Source organism: Bufo bufo, chromosome 3 (genome assembly GCF_905171765.1).
Source record: "Bufo bufo chromosome 3, aBufBuf1.1, whole genome shotgun sequence".
NCBI lineage: Eukaryota > Metazoa > Chordata > Amphibia > Anura > Bufonidae > Bufo > Bufo bufo.
In genome coordinates this window covers 369,117,782-369,143,663 of record NC_053391.1, presented here as the reverse complement: position 1 = coordinate 369,143,663, position 25,882 = coordinate 369,117,782, and the positions used below count along the sequence as shown (strand labels likewise).

General features: G+C 45.2%; 2 protein-coding genes across 3 annotated transcripts in view; one reads left to right on the top strand and one right to left on the bottom strand.

The window, feature by feature from the left end:
* Positions 1-6,952, bottom strand: part of LOC120995411 (S100P-binding protein-like) — a 42,720-nt gene extending 35,768 nt beyond the window's left edge. The window contains exon 1 of the mRNA XM_040424589.1: positions 6,730-6,952. The gene's annotated coding sequence lies outside the window, so the exon portion shown is untranslated. The remainder of the gene's footprint in view (positions 1-6,729) is intronic.
* A 4,224-nt stretch (positions 6,953-11,176) lies between these two features.
* The window catches only part of YARS1 (tyrosyl-tRNA synthetase 1), a 70,120-nt gene continuing 55,414 nt past the window's right edge, over positions 11,177-25,882 (top strand). Inside the window, exon 1 of one of the 2 annotated variants that reach the window (XM_040424588.1) lies at positions 11,177-11,281. The gene's annotated coding sequence lies outside the window, so the exon portion shown is untranslated. Of the gene's footprint in view, positions 11,282-24,688; positions 24,712-25,882 lie in introns of those variants that run through there. The other variant, XM_040424587.1, reaches the window with a different exon arrangement.

The window sequence follows — 25,882 nt, the reverse complement described above, 5'->3', positions numbered from 1 at the left end:
GAGAGGAGGTAGCGGCGGCGGCATGTTGTGACTCCTGGCGAGCAAACTCCTTCAAGCGATCCGCCGCCTGTTGCGCTTTACTGGGACCCATGACCAGGGTGTACGGTCTTTGTGGGTTCTTAGGCTCAGGTTTGAGTGAAAAATCTGTGTTGCCAGCGGCAGGATTAGTCAGGATGAAGTTATGGAGCCGAAGCAGCTCTCAGACACGTCCGGCCATGTCGGCAGTTAGCCACGCCCCCCAAAAGTAAATGTTTAATGCAAATCCGGGAGGCGGGTGCTGGTGGGGAGCTGCGATTAGTGGCAGTTAACCCCTCAGGCGCCGCACCTGCCTCCTGTATTAAAATGTTAATTATATTATCATTGGTGGCGCAGTGTGCCCTCCCCCCCAGTATTAAAATCATTAGTGGCGCAGTGCACCCCCTCCCCAAACATTAAAATCATTGGTGGCGCAGTGCGCCCCCCCCCCCAGTATTACAATCATTGGTGGCAGTTCCGATCGGAGCCCCAGCAGTGTAATCCTGGGGCTAAGATCGGTTACCATGGCAGCCGGGGTGCTACTGAAGCCCTGGCTACCATGGTGAGCTCCCTGCTGCTGTGTGTACTATGCATAGGGCAGCAGGGAGAGTGTGAAGTGGTATTCACCCTAATAGAGCTCTATTAGGGTGAATAGGACAATGGATTAAAAGATCCCAGGTTCTGGCCCCTAAAAAGGAAAAAAAAAAAAAAGTCCTATGCGGTGAGCCCCGTAACAGAAAAAAAAATAAAAATAATAATAATAAATAATAAATGCGCGATTTGCAATATTTTTTTTTTTTGCACCTTGTCCCCCCAAAAAATAGGATCAGACTGTTCTATTATGGGCCGGACATTCCATAAAACGCAGAATGCACGCAGCTTTTTTTGGCGTTTTATTTTTTTCACGTGGTATTGAATATCGCAATACTTTTTTATGGTATCGAAAGCGAATCAAAGTTTTGGTATCGAAACAACCCTAGTTCACACTTTCTGCAGTGAACTGGCCAGCGCATCTGTGCATGCCCAATGGTAACTGAATGGAGCCAACACACAACGTTTCTGCAGCTATAATGTCTAGGCGAAGAATATAGAAACCTGAATATGTGAACCTGGCCTTACAGAACTGTTTCTACAACCACCCAATAAGCACATACAAGCTCACTATAGACCTGTCACAGTAAATAATCTTATGTTATAAATGTATGTTGTGCTGTTCCCCTTTTATTTCAACTAAAATTTTATGAATCAATTGCGGACTCTGTGTTACCAGCTGTACATTTATTCATAAACCTCTAGCAGGAATAACAGAGAAACAAAGTCATGTGAAAAGATACTCCAGAAGTTACTAAATCATACATGTCAGGAGAAATGTAAATAAAAATAAATTATATATGATGATTACACTTACAGGTAATCTGATTTTCCAAACCCCACGACAGCACCACAGAGAGAGAGGGGATCCGCCCCCAGGGACAGGAAACCTGCAGAAATAAAAAGGGTGGAGCCCCTCTCCCACCTCAGTGGTTTACCAGAGCATGAGAGTGACTCCAACCCAAGTTAGTTTTTATTTTTGCTACACCCAATGCATGAGTAAAGAACCAGGAAAACCCAAAAGGGAGAGAATAAGGAAAGGTGCTGTCATGGGGTCTGGAAAATCCAATTACCGGTAAGTGTAATCATAATTTTTCCCTTCCCCCACGACAGCACCACAGAGAACACCCTTTCCTTATGCGTGGGACACCACCTGAAGAACCCCGTTACCAGGGGGCGTAGATAAATGCTCATGGGCCCTGGTACAAGAGTTCAGCTCGGGCCCCCTTCCCTCAGTGTTTTGTGGCCATGGGCAGGGAAGCACATCCCCTTTGTGCTGCCTGAGGCAAAAATTAGAATGGCATCCCCCCATGCCAAAATCTTGACCTAACCCCTTCCCTCCAGCATGAACTTTCTATAATACTGTTGTCTTCTTCTGTGGCACAAGGGTCTTCGGGCCCCCTCAAGCTCCTGGGCCCGGTAGCGACTGCTACCTCTGCAACCCCTAGAGCTATGCCCCTGCCTGGTACCAAAAAGGAGATCAGAGAAAGAATTTAGTTGAAGACGATAGTGCCTGTAGAAGGTGGAAGGAGAGTACCACGTGGCAGCTTTGCAAATCTGCTCAATGGAAACATGTGATCTTTCAGCCCATTCATTCAATGGGTCCGCAAATCCGGAGATGTGGAATGGAAGCACAGAGCGGAGTGCTTCCGTGGGGTTTTGTCCCGTACTTCCTTCCCGCAAAAAGATAGAACATGTCCTATCTTTTTGCGGAACGGTCAGATCGCGGACCCATTAAAGAGGACCTTTCATCGGTCCAAACATTGTGAACTAAGTATCATGATCTGTACAGCGGCGCCCAGGGATCTTCACTGCACTACTTATCCCTGGGCGCCGCTCCGTTCTCCTGCTATGCCCTCCGGTATCTTCGGTCACTTGGTTATAGTAGGCGGAGACTCCCCTTGTTCTCCTGGGCGTCTCCTTCTCCTAGGCTGTAGCGCTAGCCAAATCGCAGCGCACTGCTCACAGACTGGGAAAAAAAAAAAAAACTTCCAGGCTGTGAGCTCTGTGCTGCGATTGGCCAGCGCTACAGCCTGGGATTAGAAGACGCCCAGGAGAACAAGGGCAGACTTCTCCTACTATAACCAAGTCCCCTAAGTCTCCGCCTACTATAACCTAGTGACTGAAGATACTGGAGGGCATAGCAGGAGAACGGAGCGGCACCCAGGGATAATAGTAAGTGCAGTGAGATCCCTGGGCGCCGCTGTACAGATCATGATACTTAGTTCACAATGTTTGGACCGATGAAAAGGTCCTCTTTAAAGTGAATGTGTCCGCGATCCGCTGCGGCTGCCCCACCGTGGGCGTTTGTGCATTGCAGCCCACAATTTGGGTTTATAGACAAGGCCTGTATTTCGCTGACTCTTCTGGCGGAAGTCAGGGCTACCAACAAAACCTGTTTGAACGACAGGAGTTTTACCAAACAGGAAGAGAACTGTTCAAATGGTTCATGGGTCAAAGCATTCAGAACTAAGTTTAAATGCCATGGGGCCATACTAGGAGATTTTAATGGTAGAATTCAGTCTACTGCTTTAAAGAATCTTTCCACCCATGGGTTAGAGGCAAAGGTTTTATGAGAAATGGCGGATAGAGCGGATACTTGGACCTTTAAAGTACTCTTAGCTAGACCCACTGTTAGCCCTTTTTGTAGAAATTCCAGTATATGGAAGACAGAAGTCTCCGAAGGTACCGAGCCCGACTTGACCCCTAGAAATTCAAGGTAATTTCCTCCAAACCCTCGCATGAATTGATATAGTAACATCTTTCTTACTCTTTAATAAATGTGGATACAAGGGCCTCAGAAAACCCCTGATCAATGAATAGTGCCCTTTCAAATTCCAGGCTGTCAGATGTAAACCTCTGACGTCTGGGTGGCAAACTGGTCCCTGTTTGAGAAGATCCGGGGTTTCCGGAAGGATTCATGGATCTGATATTGACATGGATATTAGGAGAGAGAACCAGGCTCTCTTTGGCCAGAAGGAAGCTATTAGTATAATCCTTGCTCCCTTGTCCCTGATCTTCCTTAACACTAGAGGAATTAATTGGAGGGGAGGAAAAGCATAACCCAAAGGGAAGCTCCAATTCAGAAGAGCAGCTACTCCAAACGGGGATTCTTTCGGGTTGAGAGAGTAAAAGAATTCCACCGCAGCTCGATTGTCCAACAAAATCCTAAGGCTACCCTCACCGCTAACAACTCTTTCCTGTTCGAGGAGAAAGTCTTCTGAATTGGGGACCATGTCCCCTGAATGACCTGGTCTAGAAAGTGAGCCCCCCATTCAAAAGGCACTGGCATCCGTGGGCAATACTATTGGGCTGGAGACATTCCAGGGAATTCCTCGATCTAAATTCGACTTTTCCGCCCACCATCTCAGACAACAAAGTCTCTTTCGAGATTTTTATTTTTGTCTCCAAAGAGCTTCCCTATTTTCTCAAGGTGAAAAGGATCTCCATCTGTAAGGCACGGGTGTGGAACTGAGCAAACGGTACTGCTGGAATACAAGACGTTAGGGACCCCAGCACTGACATGGCCTTCCGGATGGACAGATAATGTGATGTCCTCAACATCTGAAACCTCCCCTGTATCTTTGTAATCTTCGCTTCTGTTAGAAAACCCTTTGGGATCTGGGATCCAATAGGAGACGCAGGAATAACTGATTAGTCTTTGGGTTTAACCGGGACTTTTCCAGATTTATCATCCATCCTAAACGTTTCAAGATGTCCGACACTTTCTGTACGGCTGTTACACAATTTAGATGAGAGTCTGCAATGATCAGGAAATAGTCTAGGTATGGTAGGAATAAAATGTCCTCTTTCCTTATAAAGGATGCCACTTCTGAAATTATCTTTGTGAATATTCTCAGGGCCATGGAAAGACCAAATGGAAGTGCCCGATATTGGAAATGGCGAATCTGACACCTGATTCTTACAGCCACTCTGAGGAACTGCTGGTGACATGGGTGAATGGGGACGTGATAATATGTGTCTCTCAAGTGGAGGACAGCCATGTAACAACCTGGGAATAGTAGTTGAATTGCGTACTTTACTGTTTCCATTTTAAATTCTCTCAGGACAAGGTGCTCGTTTAATTGTTTGAGGTTTATAATAGTGCAAAAGGTTCTGTCTATTTTTTTTTATTAAAGAGAATAGTACCCCTTTCCTTGTTCCGTATTAGGACTTGCTTTTCATCTAAACACAAAACCTCAGTTTCCATCGCAGATAGACCCGAAGACGAGGACTGAGGACTTGTGATTATGAATCTCTGAGGAGGAAGGGGGGGGAAAGCAAAATTCTAGTTTCAGGCCTTCTTTTATTATTCTCTGAACCCAACTTCTTCCCATGCAGAAAGGAAGAATCTTAGTCTTACTCCCACAAAACCTCTGGCGTCATCGTTGTTGTTGGAATGGCTTTTTAGGCTGAGATGAGGAATTTCCAAACAGGAAACCCCTGCTCCCAAACCCTCTAGATCTAGAGTTCTGGCTGTTCGCACTACCACAGCTTCTTCTTTTAAAACCAGTGGAGCGAAAAGAACGCCTGGATCTGGAAAAGGAATTAGAGGAAAAACCCGTAGAGGCACCTGGAAATCTTCTTTTATGGTCTGCTGCTTTTTCTAGAAGGGAATTTAAATCTAGGCCAAACAAAAATTCTCCCTGACAAGGGATACCACATAAGCGTTGTTTTGATGACAGGTCTCCTCCCCTCCAATTCTTTAACCACAGAACTCTGCGAGCCAAGTTGGAAAGAGAGGAGGCCTGAGCTAACAGTCTAATAGAATCTACTGAGGCATCAGCCAAAAAAATCTGCCGCTTTCTGTAAGGAAGGAATAGAGGCCAAAATCTGTTCTCAGGGGCATTTTTCACGAATCTGGGTCTCCAATCTATCCAACCAAATAACCATGGATCTGGCTGCCACTGTAGAAGCTATACTAGATCTAAAAGCGGAGGTGGATGCTTCCCAGGTATATTTAAGACAGGAGTGAACTTTTTTATCTAATGGATCTCTTAAAGATCTCAGGTCCTCGAATGGAAGAGAGAATTTTCTAGATATTTTGGAAAAGGCAACATCTATCTTTGGAGCCTTATCCCAGGAAGAAGAAACCTCTTCCTCAAAGGAATATTTTCTTTTAAACCTCCTGGGAATAAAGACTTTTTTGTCTGGTTTTCTCCACTCTATTAATGAGGGCCATAACACTCTTATGTAAGGGAAAACATCTTAATTTTTTCTCTTGAAGACCCTCAAAAACTGAATCCACCACTGATTTATCATCTTTTATATCTTCCAACGAATCGCTTTCAATAACTTGTCCGTATCTTCGGCTAGAAACAAGTTGGTCTTATCTAATTCCTCCCCAGAGGATGAGGAATACGCAGAGTTAAATGCCTCCTGCTCCTGATTACTGTCTGAGGAATCCACGTCTGACAACCAAGTCACTGCAGATCTTTTGTTTTTTTACAGGACTTCAAGGAAGATCTAACCTCCGATCTAATGAGAGATTTTATGTTTTTTAGGAAACAAGGGGATTCTTCAGAGACTGTCTTGTCTATGCATTGCTGGCACAGGTTTTTTAGTGCAGGAGGACAAAGGGCATCTACACAGAGCGAATTCCTTGTTTTTCCGTTTAGTCAGTCAAAACTTTCCTGGGTCTTGTCTAGAAACAAATAGATAAATGACCCCATCAATATTACAAAAAAATATATATAATCGGCTTGGGCACTTACCCTTTACGATTTCAGAATCTGAGTTAAATTACCAGCTCAGGGGTCTCTCCTGCCGGGTCGGGTCTTTTCTCTTCTTCCATGACGCTAGGAAAATAGTACATACAGCGAAAATCCGGGCAAGAAGAAGCCGACACTCAGATCTTTACCAGAAGCACAGAGGTACCTGGCAGGAGGGCAGACACCTTACAGGAGGCAGCAGACTAGAACCTTACTTTGTCCAGCTGCCGGACGCTCATTTAAAATAAGTCCCACCGGGAAGACCGGCCCACAGGCGTAATCCCCGGCCGGAAACAAGGCAGTGGAACCCCCGCCACCGGAAGTGCATCATCTGGAACGCACACGCCTTCCGATGGCATCCCAGTGGAACGCAAGCCACTGGAAGCGCGTCACAGGGAACGCATCTGCTTACCGGAAGTTCCTCAGAAGCGTCTCCCGTCAAGCCCTCGGATTCCGCACGCAGGGAAGGACCATCCGGCCCTGTGCATAGGAATGCAACCCCCCCCCCCCCTAGGGGCTGCTTCCATCTCCCCTAATGTTGCGTGGCCTTACTCCAACCAGAGGGGCACACGCACCTGCCGCAAGCGCTCGATGGAAGCCCCTGCCGAACCCAACCTATGGGCGATAGACCCCCAGCAGGTCAGTTACCAACTAGCCCTCCAGAACCTCTGGGACTTGCAGACTTCCGGTACTTGAAAGAAAACTGCAGGTTCCCAGCTTCAGGGACAGGAAACCACTGAGGTGGGAGAGGGGCAGATCCCCTCTCTCTGTGGTGCTGTCGTGGGGGAAGGGAAAAAAAGAGCTTGAATCAATGGGGTAAATCCACATATAAATTATGCATTAAACCAGGCATGCAAAACAGAGGGTGGGAAATGCGGCAATAAGGCTGGGGCTACTCAGTGATCTTGGCCGTGACACTTAGTGCGTGACCAAGGATTGCTTTGTAGTAATGAAGCCATAGAAATGAGTGGGGTTGCAACGCGACAAGTTGCTGCGATCGTAACCCCAGAATTGAAAAAAAATTAAAAATCCCTGTCTGAATTTTTTTGCAGTCCTGGGGCCATGGCAACTTGCCAGTAACGCTGCAGCCACTTTCATTTCTATGGCTGCACTGCTACACAACAATCCTTGGTCGCAAGAGGCTGGGGCTACACAATGCTCAAGTTCTCTGCCTAGAGCAGGGTGAGCAACCTTTAGCACTCCAACAGTTGTGAAACTACAACTCCCAGCAAACTCCTTTCATTTCATGCAGCAGTATTTGTTCGGTTGAAACTTGGCATTTATGCCGGTAAGGCCTCTTTCACGCGAGCGAGTTTTCCGCACGGGTGCAATGCGCGAGGTGAACGCTTAGCACCCGCACTGAATCCTGATCCATTCATTTCCATGGGTCTGTATATATACACACAGGAGCTTTTTTCTTTTTTTTTTTTCACGCATCAGTTCTGCGTTTGCGTGAAAATCGCAGCATGTTCTATATCCTGCATTTTTCACGCAGCCCTGGCCCCATAGAAGTGAATGGGGCTTCAGTGAAAAACGCATTGTATCCGGAAGCAAGTGCGGGATGCGATGCGTTTTTCACTGATGGTTGCTAAGAGATGTTGTTTGTAAACCTTCAGTTTTTTTATCACGCGCGTGAAAAACGCATCAAAACGCATTGCACCCACACACAAAAACACTGAACGCAATTGCAAACAAAACTGACTCAAACTTGCTTGCAAAATGGTGCAAGTTTTCCTGAACGCATCCGGACCTAATCTGTATCGTTTGTGTGTAAGAGGCCTAAAAGTCCAGCAGTGATCTACAGAATTTGGAAATGCCAGATCCAGTGAACTCTGGCAGGATGTTCTCTGCCGGAAACGTTCACCGGAGAGGTTGTAGTGCATATAACCGCATATGGCTACTTTCACAATTGCAGTAGCCTATTCTGGCAGGCTGTTCTGGCGGGGGAACAGCCTGCCGGATCCGTGCTGCCACAAGTCCACCATGCCGTCGGCATAATTAGGGTAAGCAGGAGGTCTGGCCGCAGCATGGCAAACAAGCTGAGAGGCAGCCGGACAAAAACCGTAGCGTGCTGTAGTTTCATTCGGGCCGCCTCTCAGCATGTTTGCCACGCTGCGGCCAGACCTCCGGCCCGCCCCCATTATAGTGAAAGGGGCGGGAACAGACTTCCCATGGCACGGTGGACTTCCGGTAGCACTGATCTGGCAGGCTCCCGGAATAGGCTACCTCAAGTGTGAAAGTAACCTAATACATTTCTCCTACAGCTGGGAAGGAGGGGGTTGCTAGCTTCAGTTTACAGCTACACTTTTTATCTGGTTGAAAGGAAGGAAATCCGGCACTCAAAATTGATGAAGTCGTAGGTTCCTTTATTTGGTCATGCGATGTATCAGGTACAGAATGATTAATAACCAGTGATGCCCTTGTCAGTCTACGCGTTTCAAACGACAGTCATGACTAAGAACGTTGTCGTTTGAAACGCGTAGACTGACAAGGGCATCACTGGTTATTATTCATTCTGTACCTCTGTACCTGATACATCGCATGACCAAATAAAGGAACCTACGACTTCATCAATTTTGAGTGCCGGATTTCCTTCCAACCTATTATAACAAGGCTTCATCCTTTATATCCGTGCACCTTGCAAGAAAAGGCGGGTGAGCTGGAATCCAATTACCTAGAGACTACACTTTTTATCTCTCTGCAAAAAAAAAAAAAAAGAAGAAGTGCCCCAGTCCATAGGAATGCATTGCCTAGCTTGAAAATCTAAAAAAATATAAATAATCTCTCCAGTGATTTATATTGTTAATAGCTGCATGCCAGGATGTCCGAGTTGAAATCTCCCAGCATTCCCAAGCTTTTGTCTCATATCGATCGCCTAAAAACATGCTTTTTATCACCCTAAGGGCTAGTGCACACGACCGAATGTAAAAAAAAAACGGATCCGCAAAAAATACGGATGCTGTCCATGTGCATTCTGTGTTTTGGGGAACAGAACAGCTGGCCCCTAATAGAACAGTCCTATCCTCGTTCGTAATATGGAGAATAATAGGACATGTTCTATTTTTTTGGAACGGAAATATGGACATACGGAAAACTTCAGTTTTTTTTTTTTGCGGACCCATTAAAATAAATGGCTCCACATACGGTTCCCATAAAAAAATTTTTTTTTAAAAAAAGACACAGAAAGAAAATGTGTTAGTGTGCATGAGCCCTAAGGTCTGCAAAAACAAAAACAACAAAAAAAAACACAGGAAGCACTGCTTGGGGTACTTTCACAATAGCGTCGCTGGATTCCACCAGGCAGTTCCGTCGCAAACGAATACCATTTGTAGACGGATCCGTCTCTCTGGTTGTCATCTTGAAAATTGGATCCGGTATTTATCTTTTTCACATGCTCAGACTGCAAAACCGGATCCATTTTTCTGGAACACTTGGGGCCGGATCCGGTGTAACGTTACATTACCCTACTTCGTGAGATTTCCCTACCTCGTAACTTCCGGTCGCACCGGAAATGACGTGATGAGGCGTGACTGAGTTGTGCCGATCTGCGCATGCGCAAAATGACAGTTTAGGGAAATCTCACAGCAGAGTTCAGCTGGACATTGCGCATGCGCCGGAGAGCCTCACGAGCCTTAGGGTAGGGAAAAATTACGGCCCAGTGCGGATATCTGATGGCCATTTTTTCTGTTAAATAATTCATTTTACAGAAAAAATGGCCATCAGATATCCGCACTGGGCAGTAAATTTTCCCTACCCTAAGGCTCGTGAGGCTCTCCGGCGCATGCGCAGTGTCCCGGTGTCCAGCTGAACTCCACTGTGAGATTTCCCTAAACCGTTGTTTCGCGCATGCGCAAATCTGCACGCCTCCTCACATTATTTCCGGTGCGACCGGAAGTTACGAGGTAGGGAAATCTCACGAAGTAGGGTAAGGCTAGTTTCACACTTGCGGCAGGACGGATCCGACATGCTGTTCACCATGTCGGATCCGTCCTGCGGCTATTTCGCCGTGCCCCCGCTCCGTCCCCATTGACTATAATGGGGACGGGGGCGGAGCTCCGGGCAGCACGGCGGTGCACGGAGAAAGCCGCCGGACTAAAAAACATGACATGCAGTAATTTTAGTCCGGCGGCTTTCGGCGTGCACCGCCGTGCTGCGCCGGAGCTCCGCCCCCGTCTCCATTATAGTCAATGGGGACGGAGCGGCGGCCCGGTGAAATAGCCGCAGGACGGATCCGACATGGTGAACAGCATGTCGGATCCGTCCTGCCGCAAGTGTGAAAGTACCCTTATGTAACGTTACACCGGCATACCAGCAAGTGTTCCGGAATTTTGGACAGAGAAAATACCACAGCATGCTGCAGTATTTTCTCCGTCCAAAAACCGTAAAGTGACTGAACTGAAGACATCCTGAACGGATTTCTCTCTATTCAGAATGCATAAAACTGATCAGTTCTTTTCCGGTATTGAGCCCCTAGGACGGAACTCAGTACCGGAAAAGTTTAACGCAAGTGTGAAAGTACCTCACGACACTGGGTACAACCTGTTCACACACGTAAATAATGAAGCAAAACCGCACGGGTGACGCGTGACAAGTGCACCATTGAAAGTTAGTGAGGAGGCGGGAAACAACCTCCGAGAACTAGCAGCAAACTCCCCGGCGGCCCCGGTCAGGCGTAGCGGTCTCTCGGCGGAAGCTACAAAAGTGAAGAAGCCGTTATGAAGAGATACGTTAAAAGCCCCCGAGGCCGCCTACGGTAGCCCCCGTGTACCTTCTCTCTCCCACAGGGACTGGTCGGAGGCTGCCTCTCTACGACATACCGTTACCAGTTGCCTGTGCCTTTAAGATCCACACATTAGCGAGCAGGAGCAGCCCCTCCTAGACGAGCGTCGAGCGCATCGATCTGAACGTCTGACGCAACCATCAGCAACTAGGAACTGCGGGCTGACATAGAAACACGTGTACCGGTAAGTTATTCATCCCGGTGGTCTGGATGCCGTGTGTATCACGACTGGAAAAACCCAGTCTGTCTGCTATAAGTAGCAGGGGGGAGGGGATGACCCGGTGTCTGTGTGATCATGGGTGTGTAGCACTGCTGCCTGATGTCGGTGAATGCAGAAAGGCAGCGTGCTAGAGAAGGCTGCTGTAGGCCCTGTGGAGTCATGCAGCATACGTGCAGTGACTGGAGACCATCCCTGGTGAGGCTCCCAGGACAGGGAGATAAGAAAGTGTTAAAGGGGCAATCAACCTTCCTTCTACCTTGGCTGTAATCTGTGGTGGTGTGGAAACATGGCTACACACAAGCAGATGTCTGCCAGCCACAAGGTGCTGTTTGCATGACAACACTTGCTCATGCAGCAGCCTCTTGGGGTACAAAGGGGGAACCCCCTGCCCACAGCTGTTCTTGGAGGAACTGGCAGCAGAGTATGCATTTTTAAAGGGGTTATCCCATGATTTATGTAAAAACTGAAAACCAGATATCATACACCAGTCCTGTACCTCACATGGATCCAGAGATCTCCCCGTTCATTGCTCTGCTAGATTTATATCAAGCTGCCAAGGGGAGGGTCTTTTCTGCTGCAGCTCAGGGGGCGTGTCCATGCTCTACCTATCACAGCTCAGGAGGCAGTTGAAGGATGACACTGAGCATGTGCGGCCTTCTCAGTGAGCAGGGCAAAGAAATAAGAAAACAACAGCAGGTGGCGCAATACAGATACATTTTATAGAATAGCTCAGTGGCTATGCTATGTTTTTAAAGGGAACCTGTCACCTGGAAATCGCATATTAAGGCCGAATGCACACGGCCATGAGCGGTCCGTGGTATCCCGGCCTGGCATCCTGCTGAGAGCAGGAGCGGACGGCGTCATTGGTTGCTATGACGCCATGCGCTTCCTGCTACCGCTGCACTACAGTAATACACTGGTATGATCTATAAGAGTGTATTACTGTAGTTGAAATAAGTGGTTGTTTATAGCTCACCCCCTTTCTCAATGTGGTAAAGGTGCTCTAGTCTGAGACTGATCACCCAATCAGTCAGAGTAAAATGAAGAAAAATGTAAATGAGCGACTGGCACTCACTATGTGGGTCACAACATCGGCATTTATTGGCATAAAATAGCAAGAATTACAGCATAATATTAAAACATCTCTATGTATACAAGAGTTATTACATAAAATATCCCCCTAAAAAGTACATATAAAATCAGCAATCCACTGGTCTGTAAGTCCTAAAAGTAAAACGAAATCTGTCCTAATGACTAAATGCAATTCCAATGTCCGCTTATGTTTGCGAATTAAGGACAATGTTCCTTTAAATCAAAGCAATATGCATCCAGATAGTAATTTCTATTCTCGAGTCTGTGTATTAAGATCTCGATGTCCACAAAGTCCGCAAAGTATAGCGTTAGGTGCCTCTTTCACCGTAGCTTGATTATATTAGGTGGTCAAATGCTGTGGAGAGATGTCGCTTACCGGTATCTCCAAGTGTCCGGCACTCTCGTTCACCAACTTTCCACACCACGCTGCCGCACTTGCTTCCGGCGTCCTCGCTCTCTGTTATGGATCACGTGTTCTTCCAGAGATATCGCGGGACTTGGTAGTTTTGTTCCGGTATCCAAATGCAAGTATGTATTACTGTAGGGCAGCGGCGGCATGAAGCGCACGGCGTCATAGCAACCAATGACGCCATCCACTCCTGCTCTCAGCAGGATGCCAGGCCGGGATACCATGGACCGCTCATGGCCGTGTTCCACGGCCATGTGCATTCGGCCTAAACCAACCACAGTACCTTAAAGTATCCCCCAGTGTGTTGCTAATCATGATTTTCTTTCCTTATTCTGTCTCCTCATATTTGTTAAAGGGCTTCTGTCACCCCCCATTTAGCAATTTTCAGTATCGGACATTAGCTATTTGCTAATGTCAGATGAGTCCATATACACTGCTCAAAAAAATAAAGGGAACACTTAAACAACACAATGTAACTCCAAGTCAATCACACTTCTGTGAAATCAAACTGTCCACTTAGGAAGCAACACTGAGTGACAATCAATTTCACATGCTGTTGTGCAAATGGGATAGACAACAGGTGGAAATTATAGGCAATTAGCAAGACACCCCCAATAAAGGAGTGGTTCTGCAGGTGGTGACCCCAGACCACTTCTCAGTTCCTATGCTTCCTGGCTGATGTTTTGGTCACTTTTGAATGCTGCCGGTGCTTTCACTCTAGTGGTAGCATGAGACGGAGTCTACAACCCACACAAGTGGCTCAGGTAGTGCAGCTTATCCAGGATGGCACATCAATGTGAGCTGTGGCAAGAAGGTTTGCTGTGTCTGTCAGTGTAGTGTCCAGAGCATGGAGGGGCTACCAGGAGACAGGCCAGTACATCAGGAGACGTGGAGGAGGCCGTAGGAGGGCAACAACCCAGCAGCAGGACCGCTACCTCTGCCTTTGTGCAAGGAGGAACAGGAGGAGCGCTGCCAGAGCCCTGCAAAATGACCTCCAGCAGGCCACAAATGTGCATGTGTCTGCTCAAACAGTCAGAAACAGACTCCATGAGGGTGATATGAGGGCCCGACGTCCACAGGTGGGGGTTGTGCTTATAGCCCAACACCGTGCAGGACGTTTGGCATTTGCCTCTGCCAGAGAACACCAAGGTTGGCAAATTCGCCACTGGCGCCCTGTGCTCTTCACAGATGAAAGCAGGTTCACACTGAGCACATGTGACAGAGTCTGGAGAAGCCGGGGAGAACGTTCTGCTGCCTGCAACATCCTCCAGCATGACCGGTTTGGCATTGGGTCAGTAATGGTGTGGGGTGGCATTTCTTTGGAGGGCCGCACAGCCCTCCATGTGCTCGCCAGAGGTAGCCTGACTGCCATTAGGTACCGAGATGAGATCCTCAGACCCCTTGTGAGACCATATGCTGGTGCGGTTGGCCCTGGGTTCCTCCGAATGCAAGACAATAATAGACCTCATGTGGCTGGAGTGTGTCAGCAGTTCCTGCAAGACGAAGGCATTGATACTATGGACTGGCCCGCCTGTTCCCCAGACCTGAATCCAATTGAGCACATCTAGGACATCATGTCTCGCTCTATCCACCAACATCACGTTGCACCACAGACTGTCCAGGAGTTGGCAGATGCTTTAGTCCAGGTCTGGGAGGAGATCCCTCAGGAGACCGTCCGCCACCTCATCAGGAGCATGCACAGGCGTTGTAGGGAGGTTATACAGGCACGTGGAGGCCACACACACTACTGAGCCTTATTTTGACTTGTTTTAAGGACATTACATCAAAGTTGGATCAGCCTGTAGTGTGTTTTTCCACTTTAATTTTGAGTGTGACTCCAAATCCAGACCTCCATGGGTTGAAAAATTAATTTTTGTGTGATTTTGTTGTCAGCACATTCAACTATGTAAAGAACAAAGTATTTCAGAAGAATATTTAATTAATTCAGATCTAGGATGTGTTATTTTTGTGTACCCTTTATTTTTTTGAGCAGTGTATATCACTCTTACCTCTCTCTGTGCTGTAATTTCTTTAAAAATCGTACTTTTATAATATGCTAATTACTTCACTACCAGCAAGTTGGGCGGTTACTTGCTGGTAGCCGCCGCATCCTCGGACTATAAACACGCCCCTACTCCACTTGATAGACAGGGCCAGCGAGCGCTCTCCTCCTCCCGCTGGCCCTGTCTGCCCATGAAATCCCGCGCCTGCGCCGTACCAGTCCTCATTCGGCGCAGGCGCTCTGAGAGTAGGACGCTCGCTTGCCCGCTCCTTCCTCAGTGCGCCTGCGCCGATGATGTCAGCCTACACCTGGAAAAGAAGACTGCCGGCATCGCTGGGAAGGAGGCGGAGAGTCCGGTGACGTCGCTGGATGCTTGTTTCAGGTAAGTATTTGCCTAATAAGCATGCAGCTATCGTTCCCACTAAAACCACCAACGTATAAGGGGGCATAAAATTACTATATGTAGATTTAGATACACTATACCACCAACGATTATAACCAATATTCCCATAATATAAATATATATACAGTACAGACCAAAAGTTTGGACACACCTTCTCATTCAAAGAATTTTCTTTATTTTCATGACTATGAAGGCATCAAAACTATGAATTAACACATGTGGAATTATATACATAACAAACAAGTGTGAAACAACTGAAAATATGTCATATTCTAGGTTCTTCAAAGTAGCCACCTTTTGCTTTGATTACTGCTTTGCACAGTCTTGGTGTTCTCTTGATGAGCTTCAAGAGGTAGTCCCCTGAAATGGTCTTCCAACAGTCTTGAAGGAGTTCCCAGAGATGCTTAGCACTTGTTGGCCCTTTTGCCTTCACTCTGCGGTCCAGCTCACCCCAAACCAGCTCGATTGGGTTCAGGTCCGGTGACTGTGGAGGCCAGGTCATCTGGTGCAGCACCCCATCACTCTCCTTCATGGTCAAATAGCCCTTACTTTCAAAGTTTTCCCAATTTTTCGGCTGACTGACTGACCTTCATTTCTTAAAGTAATGATGGCCACTCGTTTTTCTTTACTTAGCTGCTTTTTTCTTGCCATAATACAAATTCTAACAGTCTATTCAGTAGGACTATCAGCTGTGTATCCACCTGACTTCTTCTCAACGCAACTGATGGTCCCAACCCCATTTATAAGGCAAGAAATCCCACTTATTAAACCTGACAGGGCACACCTGTGAAGTGAAAACCATTTCAGGGGACTACCTCTTGAAGCTCATCAAGAGAATGCCAAGAGTGTGCAAAGCAGTAATCAAAGCAAAAGGTGGCTACTTTGAAGAACCTAGAATATGACATATTTTCATTTGTTTCACACTTGTTTGTTATGTATATAATTCCACATGTGTTAATTCATAGTTTTGATGCCTTCATAGTCATGAAAATAAAGAAAACCTTTTGAATGAGAAGGTGTGCTAACAAGTGCTAAGCATCTCTGGGAACTCCTTCAAGACTGTTGGAAGACCATTTCAGGGGACTACCTCTTGAAGCTCATCAAGAGAATGCCAAGAGTGTGCAAAGCAGTAATCAAAGCAAAAGGTGGATACTTTGAAGAACCTAGAATATGACATATTTTCAGTTGTTTTACACTTGTTTGTTATGTATATAATTCCACATGTGTTAATTCATAGTTTTGATGCCTGAATAGTCATGAAAATAAAGAAAATTCTTTGAATGAGAAGGTGTGTCCAAACTTTTGGTCTGTACTGTATGTGTGTGTATGTATGTATATATATATATATATATATATATATATATATATATATTGTAAAAAAGTTGAAGAGCAGCACACAAATCCAAACTGGTGCAATTCCTTGAAGCAGACCACAGACCCGGTCCTATTAGATATGTGTAAAGAAGGCCAAGGCAGCACTCAAATATCCGTGAAAAAAAAGGGTATTTTATTCACCCATGTGGTAACAGCAACGTTTCAGCTCACTCCATGGAGCCTTTGTCAAGCCATAATACATAGTGCAAAGTCAAGTGCTTATATAGCATACATGATTAACAAAGTGATTACATAATTATACATCAATATCTACAAAAACAATGTTAAAAACGATATTCAGGAGGATGTGCATAATTATATCTCACTGAAAACAGACAATGAGTCCTAAAGTGCTATGTGCCAATGATGTGTCCATAAATTCATATGATTACAGTGCATAGCATCATTACTCGATATCCCAAAACAGGTGTACATGATCGTGTTAATTAAAAACAAATAATTCATTCAATCGAAGGTTCTCACATGTAGCTTGAGACGGCAGAACCTGGTTGGCGTCCGAGATTACGTAGTGCGCAGGCGTGAAGTGCTCCTCATCACGCGAGACTTTCGATCACATAACCCTTTACATACTTAACATTAGCAAGTGGCGAGATGACTGATGATCACCTCGCCACTTGCTAATGGCTGCCGCTGCCCAGTATCCCCCGCCTACCTAACTCTATGTGAGTTTCCTATTTTATGCTGAAGGGGGGGATTTTCTGGTGTGGGCCCGATAAGTACGATTGTGACTAGTTCCATCGGTTGGCGCACGTGCGGCGGTATGAGGGAGCACTCCACCATTTGTACAGCCTACAATGCAGAGATGCCACCACGCTGGGGAGGCTCAAGTGTGGCTGGCAGTGAAGGTGTTAAGGCCACAGGGCTGCCGGTCGTTAAAGCAACGAGCCTGGTATAACAGGCTGATATAAGGGGCAGCCGCTCAGCCCACCTACTCCTTGCAGGACTCTGTTCATGCACCCTCCCTATCCGCCCTTCCCAAACTATGGGCCCACTTACCGGCTACAGCCCCCCTACTACATACTCAAGGGGCCCTACTGGAAGCCTCCCTACAAGGGGGCCCCAGGGCCCATGAAGTCTGCCCTTCCCTGTGACTGCCTGGATAACTACCGGTGGGCTCCGCTGTAGGCCTTGCTCAGCCAGCTGGGGCTGGAGTTGGGGCTGACTGAGCCGCTCTTACACCAAAGAAGTAGGGGTTCAGGTGAACCCCAGAGTGGACGCGTCTGTTCAGTGTTCACTGGGGCCCCGTACGCTGAAGAGCAGCAAGGGATGGCCCCTACTGTGCCGTGTGTACTATGCACAGAGCTGCAGGGAGAGTGTAAAGTCCTATTCACCCTGATAGAGCTATATCAGGGTGAATAGGACAAGAGATGAAAGATCCCAAGTTCTAGCCCCTAAGGGGGGAAATAGTTATTAAATTAAAAGTTAAAAAAAACAAACTCCAAAATATTAAGTTTAAATCACCCCCTTGCCCAATTTTACATATGTAATTTTTTGTATTGTTTATATATTTTATATCTCCACGCCCGAAAAAGTGTGAGCTATTAAAATATTTAACAATATCTCCTATGCGGTGAACGCCGTAACAGAAAAAAAACTTGCAATTTGCCATTTTTTTGGTCAGGACTGTTCTATTATGGTCCAGACATTCCATAAAATCACGCGGCTTTTTTGGTGTTTTTATGTTTTTAACGTGGTATCAAGTATTGCAATACTTTTTTATGGTATCGAAATCGAGTCAAAATTTTGGTATCGTGTTATACATTGGTCCAATGGCTAGAGTTAACATCAATGGGGTAATTTCCCCTGCCATCTGCCTGCAGCGTGGTACTTGACAGGGCTGTCCGCTCTCTCCATTGCATTTTTTAATTTTTATGTAGGATTAGAGCCGATGAGGAAATTGTGGGATTTGGAGGAAGGGGGGCAGGGGATAAGATCAGTTTATATGCGGACGACATACTGCTGTATTTACATGACGGATGGAGAAATGTCCCTCGTGTTATGCAGACAATAGATGAGTTCGGTCGGGTGGCCGGCTACGAGATAAATTGGTCTAAATCTGTCCTCTTTCCTCTGAATCGAGCCCCCCTACAAACTGATGCCAAAGTAAAAGTGATATCACCATCGGACCATCTGGAGTATTTGGGGATAAAGATTGGCAGGTCGCTAAGGGACTACAATAGACTAAACATCATTCCCATGATAAATAAAGTAAAGAAGAAGGTCAGGGTCTGCCAGAAACTTCCCCTTTTGCAGACCAATAGAATTGCTGCCTTTGATACTGCCTTTTTTACTGATTTTACTGCCTTTGATACTGTACGTGATTGGCCCCTGCCCCATCTGGATTGAGGATAATTTCTTCAATTGGATGGATAGACTGATTAACAATCTGATATGGAGCAGGAAAAGGGTCCGTATTAAGTTGCGATATCTGTGGCTAGCTGAAATTGATGGTGGCCTCGGCCTTCCATATCTTCAGGGATACTACTTGTGCTCTCAATTGCAATGGTGCATTAATGCCGGGGATAGCTCACTGTTATCATACCTTATTAAACAACAGAAGTGTCCTATACAGAACATATACAGAACATATTTAGTTCGGTGGAGGCCGGACGTCTAGGTCGCAGGGAATATACCTGTCCCATAAGTACAATGCTGCAGAAAGTATGGAACAAGATAAAATCCATCTTGAAGCTTACGTATGCCCCGCTGTGGGACAATATTTTTTTTAAAGAATTTTTGGCCCTAAACGACAACAATTATTGGAGCCGGAGAGGGATCACGATGCTGTCACATATTTGCACCGCTGGCAAATTAAAACCCATAACGGAAATATTTCATGAGACATCCTTTACGGTTTTAAATCACTATAGATATGCACAACTTAAGCATGCACTCGCACATACGCGGAATAAAATTCTTCAAATACCTGTCACGCAGTCACTTTTAGTTTTCTGTTATACGGGAAAAAAATTAAGGTTTCACAAATCTATGCTAGATTACAAAAGGATTTAAGCACGGTTATTAAATTTAAAAGTGTCGGAAAATGGGAAGCGGATTTAGGGTTAGGTAATACACTCCAGTGGCGCGAAATATATCAAAACATTAAGAAGGCCTCCCTCTCTCGCCAACATCTGTTGATACAATTCAAAATCGTACATCGGTTATATTTTACTCCGGGACTCCTCTCTAAAATGTACAAGAATAAAGAAAAAGAACCATGTTGTCTGAAATGCCTTTGCCCGGAGGCCGGATATGTTCATATGTTATGGAGCTGTCCGGTTATTAACAATTTCTGGCAAAGCATATTTCAGGGTATAGGGTAAAGAACTAATAATAGACCTGCCCCCACGATGGAATTAGCCATACTTGGGATATTTTCCCCGGAGAGTAAACACAAATTATCAAAAGGCGAACAGCTTCGCTGGTTGAAGGGGCTTTTATTGGCTAAGGTACTAATTCTTAGGAATTGGGTGATGGATAAGGCCCCAACCCTGGTAGAGTGGGAAAGATGTATGCATAGAGTAAAAGAATTTGAGTACATTAACCTCTTCAGGACATAGGGCGTACAGGTACGCCCTTATGACCTGGTACTTAAGGACACAGGGCGTACCTGTACGCCCTGTGTATTTCTGATCACCGCCGCGCAGCGGGCGGTGATCGGAAGCCGGTGCCTGCTCAAATCATTGAGCAGGCATCTCGGCTAAATGCGCGGGGGGGGGGGGGTCTCGTGACCCCCCCCCCATGTCGGCGATCGCAACAAACCGCAGGTCAATTCAGACCTGCGGTTTGCTGCGCTTTCTGCAGTTTGAGGACCGCGGGGATCAGAAACTTTAGTATTCCTAAAATATATATGTTTCACCCCCCCTGCACCCCTGATTGATTTTATGGCGGCGGGCGTTGGAGGGAAAGGGGGGTTGAAGGCGGTGCGGGAGGCGGGCGGTGCGGCAGGCGGGATCGCGATCCCCCGCCCGCCTCCTCTTGAATAATAGTTGATGGCCAGTGGGTATACCAGGGTGTCAACACATTGCAGACACCCTGGTATAAACGGCTGACATCTGTGATGCGATGTCAGCCGTTTAACCCTTTCCATACCGCGGTCCGTACGGACCGCTGTATGGAAAAGGTTAACAGCTCAGGGAGCTCCCTCCCTCTCCCATCGGGGGGCTGCTGTGCCTTTGCAGCCCCCCGATGGAGAGGGAGAGAGCCCCCAGACAGCCCCCCTCCTTACCCTTCCCCGTCTGCGCAGTTCTGGCCATGGTGCTGTCCATGGTGCTGAACACATCTGTACTAAAGGCATAGATCTGTTCAGACAAAGTGTAAGTAAAATACAGTACAAAACACTATATAGTGTACTGTACTGTACTGTATTATACAGACATCAGACCCACTGGATCTTCAAGAACCAAGTGGGTCTGGGTCAAAAAAAAATTGAAAGAAAATGTAAAAATCAAAAAACACATTTATCACTGATTAAAAATGAAAAAAATAAAATTCCCTACACATGTTTGGTATCGCCGCGTCCGTAACGACCTGATCTATAAAACAGTCAGGTTACTTTACCCGAACGGTGAACGCCATAAAAATAAAAAATAAAAAACTATGATGAAATTGAAATTTTGCCCACCTTACTTCCCAAAAAAGATAATTAAAGTGATCAAAAAAGTCGCATGTACGCCAAAATTGTAACAATCAAACCGTCATCTCATCCCGCAAAAATCATACCCTACCCAAGATAATCGCCCAAAAACTGAAAAACTATGGCTCTTACACTATGGAAACACAAAAACATGATTTGTTTTGTTTCAAAAATGAAATCATTGTGTAAAACTTACATAAATAAAAAAAAAAAAGTACACATATTAGGTAAAGCCGCGTCCATATCGACCGGCTCTATAAAAATATCATGACCTAACCCCTCAGATGACCACCGTAAAAAAATAAAACGGTGTAAAAAAAGCCATTTTTTGTCATCTTACGTCACAAAAAGTGTAATAGCAAGCGATCAAAAAGTCATATGCACCCCAAAATAGTGCCAATCAAACCGTCATCTCATCCCGCAAAAAATGAGACCCTACTTAAGATAATCGCCCAAAAACTGAAAAAACTATGGCTCTTAGACTATGGAGACACTAAAACTTTTTTTTGTTTTAAAAATGAAATCATTGTGTAAAACTTACATAAATCAAAAAAATTGTATACATATTAGGTATCGCCACGTCCGTGACAACCTGCTCTATAAAAATACCACATGATCTAACCTGTCAGATGAATGTTGTAAATAACAAAAAAACTGCCACCCTATCCCGTAGTTTCTAAAATGGGGTCACTTTTTTGGAGTTTCTACTCTTGGTGTGCATCAGGGGGGCTTCAAATGGGACATGGTGTCAAAAAAAAACAGTCCCGCAAAATCTGCCTTCCAAAAACCGTATAGCATTTCTTTCCTTCTGCGCCCTGCCGTGTGCCCGTACAGCAGTTTACGACCACATATGGGGTGTTTCTGTAAACTACAGAATCAGGGCCATAAATAATGAGTTTTGTTTGGCTGTTAACCCTTGCTTTGTAACTGGAAAAAATATATAAAAATGGAAAATCTGACAAAAAAGTGAAATTTTTAAATTGTATCTCTATTTTCCATTAAATCTTGTGCAACACCTAAAGGGTTAACAAAGTTTGTAAAATCAGTTTTGAATACCTTGAGGGGTGTAGTTTCTTAGATGGGGTCACTTTTATGGAGTTTCTACTCTAGGGTGCATCAGGGGGGCTTCAAATGGGACATGGTGTCAAAAAACCAGTCCAGCAAAACCTGCCTTCCAAAAACCAAACGGCGCACCTTTCACTCTACGCCCCGCTGTGTGGCCGTACAGTAGTTTACGGCCACATATAGGGTGTTTCTGTAAACGGCAGAGTCAGGGCAATAAAGCTACAGTCTTGTTTGGCTGTTAACCCTTGCTTTGTTAGTGGAAAAAATGTGTTAAAATGGAAAATTAGGCAAAAAAATGAAATTCTCAAATTTCATCCCCATTTGCCAAAAACTCTTGTGCAACACCTAAAGGGTTAACGAAGTTTGTAAAATCAGTTTTGAATACCTTGAGGGGTGTAGTTTATAGAATGGGGTAATTTTTGGGTGGTTTCTATTATGTAAGCCTCGCAAAGTGACTTCAGAGCTATAGTGGTCCCTAAAAATTGGGTTTTTGTAAATTTCTGAAAAATTTCAAGATTTGCTTCTAAACTTCTAAGCCTTGTAACATCCCCAAAAATAAAATATCATTTCCAAAATAATTCAAACATGAAGTAGACATATGGGGAATGTAAAGTCATCACAATTTTTAGGGGTATTACTATGTATTACAGAAGTAGGGAAACTGAAACTTTGAAATTTGCTAATTTTTCAAAATTTTTGGTAAATTTAGGTATTTTTTTTAATGCAAAAAATAAAAAAAATTTGACTTCATTTTACCAGTGTCATGAAGTACAATATGTGATGAAAAAACTATCTCAGAATGGCCTGGATAAGTCAGTGTTTTAAAGTTATCAGCACTTAAAGTGACACTGGTCAGATTTGCAAAAAATGGCCTGGTCCTTAAGGTGAAATAAGGCGATGTCCCTAAGGGGTTAAATGCAAAGGGGAAAAACATCGGACATTATGGGAGGGTACTTGGCTGGAGTGGAGCTGATAAGGGAGGCCCTGGAGGGATTTACTCACGTACATATGCTGGAAAAGGTATAAATTGTAAGTTCGCATATGAAAGGATGTAAATTGAGTGCCCCATTACTGGAAAAATTTAAAATTTTTACAATTATAAATTTAGACTACAGGAACAGGTGGTCTTTTATAACGCACATAGATGCATATTTCTATCTACATATTTGACATTCAATGTTGTGCTTGAAATACAGGCCAGTGTTAAAGGGGTATTCCCGTCTCGGACAATGGGGGCCTATCGATTGAGCCCTCCATTCATTTCCATTGGGCCACAAAAATAGGCGAGCGATGGCTTTTTTATTTTCGTCGTCATACACGTGAAATGGAGTCTTGGCCGCGGTGCGCCCTACTTTATTTTTGGGGGCCCCATTCTCGATATAGGTGCGGGTATATCCTAGCGATATGCCCCCATTGTCTGAGATGTTAATACCATTTTAACTTTCTATATCCATTCCGAAAGCGCCCGGTGAACGGCACTTTGTTCGCGTTGCATTCAGATAGTACACATAGCCTGCAGTATAACATGAACACTTGCCTGTCAATCAAGGATGGCATAGCGTCTAATGATTGACATGGAACACTTTAATCGGCGAATCAATAACCACTCTCCATCAGTGACTGGGGCTAATTTGCATTTAAAAATAATAATAATTGGATTTGTATTTGGACTTTACAAAAAAAATTATCTCGGATGTATTTTTTTAAAATAATATAACCTCTAATACAGTCAACGACAAAATGAGTACCTCCAGATGTTGTAAAAGTAGAATTCACACCAAGCCATGCTGTAGGCTGCCTGGGCATGCTGCGAAAAGTAGTTTTACAACCTCTGCTGGGCCGCATTTTGAGGATGCCTGTTCTAATACTCCAGCAATTACTTTTTTGGCTTTGGAATGTTCGTGTTGTCGTGTATACTTCGTGTAATTTCTAATAGTCCTAATGTTTTATTTCTTACATGTTCAAAGAGGCCTAAAAAATATCGCTATGCCATCCTGCATTGTTTCAAACTGCCATAATAGAACTGGCGATAAAGGAAAAAATCCTAACATCATATTGCATACTTTTCCTCGAGATGCTGATCGAATAGTTTTGTGGCTATCACAGACCGGACAAAAGTTTGAGGACATTCACGCTCTAGCTCGAAAAATAGAAGAAGGAAATACATCTAATAAGTATGTGATTTGTTCAGAGCACTTTGCTCCCGATTGTTATAGAGTGACTCACTATGGAAGAGCACTAAACCGGGATGCTATTCCTACCATATTTCCTGTTGCACGCCCAGGAGAGTCCATCATAGAAGAAAGTTTAAAAAAAAAAATGACACACTCCAGAAAACGAGTAGGTGAGAAAGAATTGCCAACAACGAGCATTGTTGAAAATATAACATCATGTGAGTCACTTCATGTGAAGTAAATCGACCCAAACCGATTATAATTAAAAAAATTCGATTTTGAATTATATCGTTACTTCAGAATTAGTAAGTGAGTTGGATGTGGAAAACCAAATAGAAATTTATGTGTGATATATATATATATATATATATATATATCACATATAAATATATTATGGGAATATTGGTTATAATCGTTGGTGGTATAGTGTATCTAAATCTACATATAGTAATTTTATGCCCCCTTATACGTTGGTGGTATTAGTGGGAACGATGGCTGCATGCTTATTAGGCAAATACTTACCTGAAACAAGCATCCAGCGATGTCACCGGACTCTCCGCCTCCTTCCCAGCGATGCCGGCAGTCTTCTTTTCCAGGTGTAGGCTGCCGTCATCGGCGCAGGCGCACTGAGGAAGGAGCGGGCAAGCGAGCGTTCTTCTCTCAGAGCGCCTGCACCGAATGAGGACTGGTACGGCACAGGATTTCATGGGCAGACAGGGCCAGCGGGAGGAGGAGAGCGCTCGCTGGCCCTGTCTATCAAGTGGAGGAAGGGTCGTGTTTATAGTCCGAGGATGCGGCGGCTACCAGCAAGTAACCGCCCAACTTGCTGGTAGTGAAGTAATTAGCATATTATAAAAGTATGATTTTTAAAGAAATTACAGCACAGAGAGAGGTAAGAGTGATATATATGGATTCATCTGACATTAGCAAATAGCTAATGTCCGATACAGAAAATTGCTAAATGAGGGGTGACAGAAGCCCTTTAAAATCGCATTTTTAATGTCTGTTGGCGCCTTCTCCAAATCAGGCTTGAAGTCAAGGGGTCAGCAGCCTCCTTGCTTCAAGGCACGATAAGCCCGACCCTTATCCCTCCTCTCTACATTGTGATGGAGGGATAAGCGCGATCCCGGCTCCCTCACTCACCGCCTTCATTTTGCAGACTGCGCATGCGCCGCTAAGTTCCATCGCGCTTGCGCCCGGCCTTCGCTTCTCGTCTTTAGCGTGATCCCTGGCTTCAGGCGCTGGAGAACGCACGCCAGTGATCACGCTCACGCTAAAGACGAGAAGCGACTGCCGGGCGCAATGCGCAATGGAACTGAACGGCGCATGCGCAGTCTGCAAAATGAAGGCGGTGAGTAAGGGAGCCGGGATCGCTTTGTAACAGGCAGC